This window comes from Mirounga angustirostris, unplaced genomic scaffold (assembly GCF_029215605.1).
Source record: "Mirounga angustirostris isolate CCGP_5_RB_7025 unplaced genomic scaffold, mMirAng1.0.hap1 SCAF_3, whole genome shotgun sequence".
In the NCBI taxonomy this organism is placed as follows: domain Eukaryota; kingdom Metazoa; phylum Chordata; class Mammalia; order Carnivora; family Phocidae; genus Mirounga; species Mirounga angustirostris.
The window spans coordinates 136169271-136181351 of NW_026991711.1; positions in this window are offsets into that span (position 1 = coordinate 136169271).

A 12081-nucleotide genomic window follows, 5' to 3' on the forward strand; every position below is an offset into this window, starting at 1 on the left:
GTCATGGTGTCTGGCATGTTTGGATCCCCCATTAGCCAAAAGTACCCTCCACCCCACCACACAGCCTCTGCTTATTAAATGTGATCGTACTGAACGGCAATCACTTAAAAATTATAAAGAAATTTGGTTTGGAAGCAGCTGTTCAGCTCCTTTTAAGATTATTTAGATCAGTGGGAAAGGTTCAAAACGACCTGGGAGCATTTTCAAAGGACACACTCTTGGGACCCACTTTCAGAAATTCTGATTTAGTGGGGCTGAGGTAGGGCTTTGGCATTAGTACTTTTAAAAAAGCTCCCAAAGTGATTCAAGTGAATGTGCTTGATTGAGAACCATTAGCTTGGCAATAATCGGAACAGATATTTTTCCACTTTCATTTTGGGAGTTAACCAAGTAATATATTTGATGTCAAGATTAGATGGTTAATATTTCAGTTCAAATTTAACAGAGTACAAATTTGTATCTACTATCTATCTAATGTGTGTGTGCGTCTGAGTGTGTGTCTACTTTTTGTATTTTACATTCCCAGCAATTAGCACACTGCCCTGCACATAGCAAGCTCTAACTGAATGATTGCTGCATGGGTGACTATGCATATTGAATACATATTTGTAGAGAAAATATCTTTAAAATGTATTTCATGGGGTGTTTTTTGAGACATCCTTAAAATATCTTTTAAAATGTATTGAAGGTTTCCATCACATTTTGTGTGTGTGTGTTTTTAAAGAAATTATATTTATTTATTTGACAGAGAGATACATAGCGAGAGAGGGAACACAAGCAGGGGGAGAGGGAGAGGGAGAAGCAGGGGGAGTGGGAGAGGGAGAAGCAGGCTTCCCGCAGAGCAGGGAACCCGATGTGGGGCTCGATCCCAGGACTCTGGGATCATGACCTGAGCCGAAGGCAGACGCTTAACGACTGAGCCACTCAGGTGCCCCTCATTTCATGTGTTTTAAATAAATGAGAAATTTGCTTCAAAGGAGTGGGGCAGGTGTCCTGCCGTGTGGAGAACGCCGGGTTCGGGGTTTTCTCTGCACGGAAGACTTGGAAGGTGAAGCGCGTTGTTTTTCGAACACCCAGGAGGGGTGCAGCTGCAGGAGTGGCCTTTGTCAACACCCAGCTCCACGCAGTGGCAGTTACTACCTGCTTCCTGTCTCACTAACGTGGGCAGCATGGAGACTGCTGCTTGCACCGTATGGGCCGTGTTTAAGGTGCCGGAGACTGGAGAAGCCAGCCGAGGGCAAGTCGGCCAGGGGGAGCCTGGCCTGTGGAGCACCCTTAGCTCCAGGCCCCCGTGGGGCCACTCTGTGCGGGGCGCACCTGTGACTGTAAATGCAGCTGTTGGCCTCTTCACGGGGCTCCCCGCCCCTGACCTTGAAGTCTCTGACCCCGGATTGTTCTTTGGTGGTTAGGTCTGATGTTTCTGCAGGCCTCTTTGTGCTGCCCCTCCACCCCACAGAGCCTCCCATTTCTTAGATTTTTAAAGAAGAAAAAACCCACAAGCATCTAAAAACAGTTCAACGGTTGCGGAATTCTAAAAATGACAGAAGAAGAACATTTATGGGGTATGAACCTATGTCCAAAGTCGTGCTTTCAAGGGCCCTGTGGGAAATCGACGCCCACGTGGTTGGCTAGTTGCTTCTTTCCACCCACGTGAGATGGTGATTTTCGTTAGTTTTTAATTTAGCGAGAATTTGTTTAGTGATGTTCCACTTTCACCACCCCTTTGTCAGAGCGGGAAGAAGGGCCATGTTCTCAAATTGTTGGTGCCTTTCACTCTTTGATCAAAGCCCTGTTGTCTCTTTCTTCCTTGCTCAGGTATAACCCTCCCCCTTCCCCAAGCCCCCATGAGCCTTTGTAACTGCAGTGAAAGGAGGAGCCCAGAGAGTTTGTGTGGGAGGTCAGCCGAGGCAGAAAGAGAGAGGAACTAGGTGCAGACTCTGCGCAGGTGACTCGCATGTCCCTGAGCTGCACCCGGCACCACCAGCCCCCACCCAGGCTTACTGTCAATGACAGCAGGTCAGTGCAAAATAATCTAAGAAACCACAGGCTGCCTGAGGGATGGCCCGCACCTCTGGCTCAACTGAGAATTATTCTCTGCAGGGAGTGGACAATCCACAAGCATGAATGCAAGTTGGTCTCAGATTCAGCATTTGAGAAGGAGCAGGCGAGGAAGTCTTCAGAGATGCAAAAATATTGGAAAATCCTACCTTACAAATGGGACATTGGCGCTTTCTTCCTCTTAGTTACTGCTGGGTATTGTCCCTGTGAGAGGGACAACTATTCAGTCCACACATATTTATTGGCTATGTGTCAGGCTCTGTGCCAGCTGCTGGGGGCATGCCGGCGAGCAAGAGTCCTGCTTTGCAGACCTCAGAGCAGTGGCCTCCGAACTTCGGTCTTTGTACGTCCCTGGAGGAAAAAAAACCGAGTCTATCTATGCTGTTTTTATTTACTTATAAATTATGTAATGTATTATGTATATCATAAAATATACATTATAAAATGGACATACAAAGTAAATTAGGATGAAGTAAATAAACATATAAATGTATATATAGAGATAAATTCCATATATTTTCCCCTCCCATGGCTTATCTTGCACAACTTCTGGGGGGAGGGGTCAGGCACCCACTACGGAGACCACAGAAGGGATTAAGAGTGTGACCTGGAGTCAGATTTCCTGGCTCCAGAATATAATTTTCATATGGCCCAGGATTTGTGACTTAATTTCTCTAAGCCTCAGCTTCCCCATTTGTAAAATGGGTGTTATAATAATACCTTCCCCAGAGTTGCAGTGAAGATTAAATGAGGTAATCCACGTCAGGCGCTTAGAAGGCTTCCTGGTATTTGGAAAGAGCTCAACAAATGTTAGTTATTATTATAATTATTATAGTCTCTTTGGGGAGAAAAACATTAATTAGCCAACTAAGTACTTAATTTCAATTGTGATAAGTGTCATGAAGGGTAAGTATAGGATGCCAGGAGGATGTGCACGAGGGGGACCTAACCTGTCAGTTTGGAGCTGAGTTCTCAGTTTAAGGAGGGAGCCAGGGTTTAGAGCAGGGACAGAGCCTTCTCAGCAGAGGGGCCAGCTGGAGTGAAGGCCTGGGGCAGGAGAGGGACAAAGGCCCCTGAGAAGGGAGGACACGAGCAGATGCAACGAGAGAAGCAGGCTGCCTGGAGAGCATGCAGGGCTCCGTGGGCACAGTATCTCTTAAGGACCTTAGTTACCAATGACTCACCCACTCACTGCAGTTGAAGCAGAAAAGGACTTTATTAAAGGGTATTAAGACACTCAAAATCTCCAGGAGGGCCAGAGAGTTAAGTGTGGAGATCAGGAAACCAGAATACTCAGATCAACCACATCCCAAGAGGGAAGCAGCAACGGGCCTCTGCTGCTGCCTCCAGGTCTAGACCCCACCGCCCGGCTCACGCCGCTGGTGCCCCTGAAAGCTGGGCACCCACTGCTGCCCTTGCTAGGAAATGCATTCTGCAGAGTTGGCTTCTTCTGTGGCTCGCTCCTGAACGAAGCCTTGTGTAAGACCCTGTGACTGGCAGAGCCCAGATCACACGGCTGAGGCCTAGCTGCAAAGGAAGCAGGGAAAATTTTTTGGCTTCTACCAAGAGGAGGCGAGCACTCCTAAGGTGGGATGTACCTGAGATGTAGAAATGATGTCAAGGATTTTGGACTTGCCTACTCTCACATCATCAGATGTTTGCTTTGCTGTGGTCAGTAGGATTGGAGGGGCAGAGAGATTCAATGTTCTTTGCAGAAATGGAAGAGAAGAAACAAGCCTCAAACAACCAAACCCCAAAGGCGACCATTTAAGAAATGAAAAACTTACTACCTCCTGAAAACTATGTCCCTATAAATTCATTTGCGATGAATTTAACAAACCTCTTTCAAGAGGTGGTGTTGAAGGGAGCAAATGCAGGGGTTTGGATGTATGTACAACCAATGCTGGACAGATAACCCTGTTTGAAGGGTATGTCATTCCAGTTTGCAGTTTCTCTCAAGCCAGTTGTAGGTTGTTTCCCTCAAAGTTACCACCTGGGAAGGCCTGGCTCAGATGCCAAAGTTAGCTTTTTCTATGGGGCTATGGGTCAAGGACTGGAAGGACCTGAAGATACAGAAATATGAGATGAAAGCATTCCCATGTCACAGAGATGGATCAAGGAAACAAGGTGAAGGATGAACAAAGAAGCTATTTTTTTTAAAAGAAGCTGCTTTTTAAAAAATTTTTATTTATTTATTTTTTTAAAAGATTTTATTTATTTGACAGAGGGAGGACAAGCAGAGGGAGAGAGAGAGAGAAGCAGGGTCCCTGCTGAGCAAGGAGCCCGATGTGGGACTTGATCCCAGGACCCTGGGATCATGACCCAGGCCAAAGGCAGCCGCTTAACCGACTGAGCCACCCAGGCGTCCCAATTTTTATTTATTTCTTTAAGGATTTACTTATTTACTTTAGAGAGAGCTAATGAGCGAATGCATGTGGTGGGGAGGGGCAGGGGGAGAGAGAATCTTTTTTTTTTTTTAAATTTTATTTATTTATTTGAGAGAGAAAGAGAATGAGAGAGAAAAAATGAGCAGAGGGAGGGAGAGGGAGAAGCAGACTCCCCACCCAGCAGGCAGCCCGATCCCAGGACCCTGAGATCATGACCTAAGCTGAAGGCAGGCACTTAACCAACTGAGCCACCCAGGTGCCTCAAGGAGAGAGAATCTTAAGCAGACTCCATGCTGAGCACGGAGACCCACATGGGGCTCTATCTCATGACCCTGAGATGATGACCTTAACCAATTGAGCCACCCAGGTGCCCCTGCTTTTTTGCTTTTTTTTTTTTTAAAGTAATGCCTAATGCTATAATTTTTGTTGATTCAGGAAGCTGGTTGAGTTGGCAGAGCTTTTTTATATTAAAAGAAACAAATTACTGCTTTAGTTCAAGTAATAAATAATGCATTTCTAAACATAGCGAGTATATATATAAAAAATAGCCAAGGAAAAGAAGGTCAAAATGAACCTGGGGCAGAATGATTTCTGTGCAGCTCAATAGTTTCTGCTTAGTAGTCTGACAAGGCCAAAAGTGGGATTCTCACTCAACTGTATTACTCAAAATAAAATGGCACAGTGCTTTAAAAATGGAAAGTTGATCAATTCTCTAGGATAATACAAGCCATTTTAAAGGAGTAAATCTTAAATCATTATTTTGATGATTTGATAATAATCAGAAATTCTCAACTGATTAACAGGTTAAAGATACTGCAAACAAGTTAAAAAGATTACAAGCCAGTTAAACAGAATGAGCTTGCTCTTAATCACATACATACACACACATCTTTTTTTTTTTTTAAAGAGTACTCTTGTGGTCAAAGAACAAAAAAAGCAGGTTGACTATGTCTTTCGTATCAGCATCTCCCTGAGACTTGTACTAACTTTGGTTTAGTGCTTTTCTCCTATACCGGTGGTTCTTTAGCTTCTGGGTTCATAGATCCCTTTAGTACCTGATGAAAGTTATGGATTCTTTCCCTAAAACAGTGCAGTCCCACCTTACTCCTGCAACAGATTGGTATGGATTTCAAGAAGGTTCAAGGACCCCAAGTTCAAGTCCTGTTTTAAATCCTGACTCTCTTTCCGCAAATCCTGGGTGGTAAGCTCAGGCTGCTGGGTGATGGTGTCCTCCGTGATGGCAATGGCAGTAGGCCTCCTTGTAGGTGGTCCCTGGAAATACTGGATTGGTGGTTCTGGCTTAATGGCTAAGAGGCGTTTTGCACTAGGAACTAATCAGTTAGTGTTTATGAGCTGCAATGGTCTAGGTAGAATGGAAATAAAGAAGACCACAGCACAGCTTCCTCCCAGGCAGTCTGCACTGTTAACGCTTTTGACTAATAGGGCCTCTATCTTAGTGATAGAGAATAACTTCCTTGCTGAGTTTGTACGTCCAGGGTAGGCCTGTGCATTTTGAAAGGAAGTGGACGTAATGTCTTAACCCAAAGGTCTGGTTGGCGGAACAGAGGCTGGAAGCAGAGTTTGGGGATGGTCCCTTTATCGAAATCCTAAAGCTCCTGAATGGAAGGCAAAGGCTTTTAGTTGCAAAATTACACATAGGAGTGAAAATGAAATACCTTTTTGGACTCTTAACAGGAAATATACATTTCTACAAGGAGGAAGTGGCTGATAGCCATTCCTTTTCAAAGAGGCTATGGTGAGGTGCTGGGGCAAGACTTCAGGATTGAGAGTGAAGAATCTGGTTCAAATCCTGCCTCTGTATCTTATCAAGCCTCTGTATCTTTTTTTTTTTTAAGATTTTATTTATTTATTCATGAGAGACAGAGAGAGAGAGAGAGACAGAGGCAGAGGGAGAAGCAGGCTCCCCGCGGAGCAGGGAGCCCGACGCGGGACTCGATCCTGGGACTCCAGGATCATGACCTGAGCCGAAGGCAGTCGCTTAACCAACTGAGCCACCCAGGCACCCAAGCCTCTGTATCTTATCAAGCTCTGTATCTGGTTCAAATCCTGCCTCTGTATCTTATCAAGCTCTGTATCTGGTTCAAATCCTGCCTCTGTATCTTATCAAGGGTCCTTGGAAAGTGATTTCACCCAAGCGCACACAGACCTCGTTTTGTGCCTTCGAGTTCTGAACGTTGCTGGTGAAATCATGACAGTAGTAGTGTTAACCCTGCAGGTTTAATTTTGGGCAAATTTCTCAACTTCCTGAACGCAGTGTCCTCATCTGCGAAATGAGCCTGACACCTATCTCATGGTGTCGTTACATGGAATTAAACGAAATAATACATACTGTGGATTTCATCGATTCTAAGACACATATTCCCCTCACTCTGCCCACCCCACAACGCTAAAAGTTCTCTGGAATTGAGATGGCCTCCTGGAGTGGGGTCCAGGTTTTATGCCACTTGAACCTTATATTATTTGGGGGCTTTTTTAAAGAAGAGAATGTAAAAAAATGATGCAAGATTAAGTAAGAATGTGAATATTTTTTGAGATGAGGAAAAATGGCAACAAATTAGAAAATTTTAAAAAGCTGACATAAATCACAAACACCATAAAAAATCCACAAAACACCATAATATTTGTATTAACTTCACACTTCTGACACACTTCTGTAATACCTCTTTGTCCTTTTTTTTTTTTTGCTATATGAACAGTGATTTTGCCGTGTCATTTTCTACAGAGAGAATAGGTAGACAGGTTCCGTCTTCCTTCTCCACGGTTGAGGAGATTTTTAACCATACGTAATTTAGAAGTGTTTTCCAGCTTCCCCACTTATTTTAGGTAATGCCAGATAAATTTTCAAGATTGTTGTCAAATTTGGGAAAACCTCTGTGAAGTTTCTTTCATATGTGAGATGTAAGATTTGGAAGAATTTTTTACAGGTTAATTTTTGGCTTCTTACACCTTAAACCTTGTTTCTTTGCCACTCTCCATGCCGTATACTTCTGGTGAGTGAGGTGGGGCATGTTTCTATTAGATACAACCTTGAGCCTTGCACCTGAGAGTCCCCCTGTCAGGAGAGCAGGCATGATGGAGGGTGGAAATGGTGGAAACCATTGCAAAACAGACTGGCTAGCAATAACTTCACCGTATGGATGGGACTCTGACCACATAAACTTATTCCACCACTCCCAGACTAAAAGATTCCCTAACTCAACTTCCCCTTTTGGAAGATCCCCAAAATTGCCCACGTCTATGCCTTGCCACCCAACACAAGGGGAAGTGTGGCAGAGGGGAAGTCAGAGTAGAAGGAGACAGTGGTCTGAGTGCAGTTAAAATATCTTTTGCAAATTTTACAAAAACATGCAGTCACATTGTGAACACATTGCAGAGGCCCCTCTGGGAATCTTGGAAGGGTCCATACACGTATGGGGCTTTGAGGCTTATTATCACTTTCTTAGCTTCACAGTGAACAGACCCTGGATGGCATCTTTCAATTCATTGCTAGTGTTTTTGCTTTCCTGGTGGCACGTGAAATAATGGGTGTCTTACAGCTGGTGGAGGCTTAGATTCCACAGAGTATGTGCAGAGCATCCCACACAGTGCCTGGCACACACCAGGGGATTAGTAAGTGTTCCTTCCTTCCTCCCTTTAGTAAAAAACCAAAACATAGAGCTCCATCAGTGACAGGGGGTGATGCCTTTCAAGAGTGTTGTTGAAGAATCAGCTTTATATATGTTGATATACCATTAGTTTGCCTATAAAAATTTTAAATTGCAGGTTTTGAATTCATGCGACTTAGTTCAAAGTCGATAAAAAGTGATTGATGGGTAACCAGCGGGCGCCCAGGGACAGAAGAAGTCCTGTTGCTTTGTCAGTGGTCGATGATAATGTACTTGCTTCTAGCCGATCACTAATAAGGCAGGCCCATTGCTAAGAAATGGGAGAAAATGGACTACAATGTATTGAAGACACCTGACTTTTGCTGAGTAAAGGAGACTTTTCCCCAGAAACAGCCTTGACACTATCCCTCCACCTTCCTGAGGGCATGCGAGGACAATCTGAGCTCGAGCCCAGTCAGGACACAACGAAAGCCATTGTGTTATTTTCTTTGCCATTTCCTTCTTCATCTTCTCTTTCACTTTCTCCTTTCCTCCATTTTGTCCACGTTTTCTAAATTGTTTACCTGTTCTCACTTCCTGAGAAAAGAAAGATTCCATTTTTCATTGTGTGCTAATGCTCATAAGTATGCTATCTGACTCCCCACCCCCAAAACTATACATACATACATATATATTCTATAAAACTATATATATATAGAATATATATATTCTATAAAACTATATATATATTCTATAAAACTATTTATAAGGGTGCCTGGGTGACTCAGTCAGTTAAGTGTCCCACTCTTGATTTCCGCTCAGGTCATGATCTCAGGGTTGTGAGGTTGAGCCTTGAGTTGGGCCCCATGCTGGGTATGGAGCCTGCTTGAGATTCTCTTTCTCCCTTTCTCTCTGCCCCTACCCCACACCCTTGCAGGCAAGCTCTCTCTCTCTAAAAAACAAAAAACAAAAACAAAAACCAAACAGCTATTTATAAAATTATACACACACACACACACACACACATAAGACTAGGGCACGGACTACTGAAATACAATTCACAGTGATCTGGGAAGTCCATTTGTGAGTCAGTTAAAAGGCATGTATATTTCTTCCTATGGCATCAGTTCAAATTTGCTGCAATTCTGGGGTTGCCTACATGTTTCATGTAAGACTGTATGATAAAGCTGCTGATAAATACAGCAACCTCATTGGCTCCGTACCCTGGGTCAAGCTCTATTTCAGAGTAGGTATAATTATGATGGTGTTATTTCATTAACAACTATAGGGATCGTGAATATTAAGATTCATTCTAGAATGAGCAAGGAATTTACCAGAATAAAGGGATATAATAAAAAAGCAAGACTTCTTTCAATTTTCAACAAGGAGTTTGGTGTGTCTGTAATCTGATTTTGTAACAGTTGTTTTCCTTAAAGTAATTTGGATGCTATGTTGGTTCTAATTATTATGATTTCCTGTTTAGAACCCAGATACCTTCTTGGTATGTCCCCAGTACTGTATTTCTGGAAATGACTTCAACCAATTACATTAGCTCTTATTCCCTTGGTTTCAATGTGGTTCACTAGACAGGAACCAGGCTGTCCAAGTGTGAGACACAGATAATACGAGGCAGTGGGTAGAAAGAGTTTAAAATTATGCCAAGGTGCTATGTGGTCTGAAGGCAAGTCTAAGTGGAGGGTTGTGATGAAGCTGAGGGGTGGGGAGGGGGCCATGTGTTGGATGTCTGAAATGTCTTGCCCAGCTGGCCTTTCAGGGCTGATGTTGGGACTCTATTCATCTGAAGCCAAGTCTACTTCTGGTGTTTGACTAGTGAGGGTGACTGTTATCACATCGATGATGAAATTTATCTTCAAAAAATTTCCCTTAAATGCAGTAGATGTAGCAGCACTAGGACAAATCTGAGAAGAGTCCTTACAGTCTCCTTAATGTCATACTGTTGTGAATTGTTATGCCTTATTTACAAAGCCCTTTCCATATTGTCTGGCAGGTATCATCATTGCCATTTTATAGATGTTTAAACTGAGGCACGGAGAGGTTTGCACATGTATTAAACGTGGCTTACAGAGTAAGCAGCAGAGAGCGGACTTGGATCCCAGTCCCAGGCTCCATTTCATCCTGTTCCTGCTGTCTCCCCTGTGATAGCACATTCCATGGAGCGGTGATGGCAGAGGTTCACGGGAAAATGACATGGGTCTTCAGCGCCCGCAGGGTCCCCTCTGCACTCTGTGAATCTGGCCGAGAAGCAACACACTCCAAGGCTCTCGCTAAGGGGTGTGAGCCCTCTCCCCATACGCATACTGGCTGTCAGGGGACTGAGGTAATTCACAGGAGAGGGGTGCATTGACCTGCTCAAAGATCCAGGAACATCTTCCAGCTACACAGGGTGAGCTGGGAGTTAAGGCATTTAGCATGGAGAAAACACATTCTTCTCCAGAGTCAGTTTCAACCATTATCCGTATGTCTTAAGTTTTGAAAAAGGAGCGAAAAAGAGGCAAACCTACTTTGGGCCAAATGAGGGTGTTTGTGTGTGCATGTGTCTCTCCTTCTTCCTCCTCTGAAACTGAAGACAGGAGACACTCTTCCATGGTGTCTTGGCCTCCGGATACACAGAAGAAAGGCACTGTGGGGATCTTGCAAAAAACATTCAGCCTAGGAACGTGCCAAGCAATGGAAAACAAGGTACTCAGAAAGCAGAGACATTCTAAACCCCGTTTGGTAAAAGCAACACGGTAGCTACTCCCCCAGCCCCACTCAGTTGCAGGACGCAAGAGGCGGGAGACAGCTCACTGAGAAAGAAGTGGTTATTTACGGCACAGATAATAGCCCTGCAGGTTTAATTTCCCCCAGTCCTATAAGAGTGTGTAACTTGAAACCAGTTTAATGAAATAATTCCCGGATTTCAATGGCTGAGGACTCGGGGCCAGAAAGCCCGGAACCACCACGGTTACTAAGGATGTGGTGCACAGGGGGCTGGGAACCCACCAGCTTTGGTAACCATGGGCCAAAGCAGGCCTTCTTCAAGGATCCCTCCAATAGTTTTCTTCCAGGCCTGGGAGCGGGGAGGCCTTTGAGAAGGCCAGGGAGCGCTGCCAGGGGTCCCAGCTTCGGATTGTGTGACTGTGTCCGCACCGGAACCCCATCTCCTGTGCCGTGGACTGCTCAGTGTAACTGTTTGGCAGGGTCTCCCTGGGCCGGGGCTGCTGGGGAGGCAGGGAATCCTTTGGGCTCTGAAGGCCAACAGTTTTGGATTAGGCAAAGCTAAGACAGGTCTCCGGATATAGTCAAGTGCACGACGCTTATTTGCGGGCAAGGAATTCTCACCTTGATGTGAACAGAGCTGTGCCTCTCTCCTGCTCTCCAGAGGGTCACGAAGGGTCATTGACACAACACGCTGTTCGTGGTGGGGGAGGCCCAGGAGTTTGGAGTCAGAGCAAGCGAATTTCAAATCCTGCCGCCCCTCCCCACCCCCTGGCTCCATGTATTCTGTGACCTCAGCAAATTACTTAACTTTTTTTGACCTAGCATTTCTTCAGCAAGAAAATGAAGGTAATAATAACTGACTTTGTGGAATTGCTGAGGAGATTAAATGAAAGAAGATACGCCATGTGCCCATTTGCTGTGTGGCCAAAAGTAGGCCCCTGATCATTTTGGCCATGGGGAAAGATCCCCTGCTCGGGTGGCTGATGTCTGCTGAGAGACACCATGATATGTTAATCTTTGTTAAAGGAAATTGGGAGCAGAGGGTCGATCTCAAATTTTTCATCAATTCAGTCTATCTGACACATATTTACAGTGTCTTATAGGCCAGGCATGGAGGGCCCAGAAATCAGTAAGGCAGAGCTCTGCCCACAGTAGAAGTATAGAAGTACTTTCTGGTATGGTGGGTTTTATTATGTCCCATGGTAGGAAATATCACAGTGCAGTACACACTCACACCCACAGTATTTATATGAAAACTGAAACAAAAGTTTCTTGAAACTATACTTGCCCTTGCATGCAAAGCACTCTAA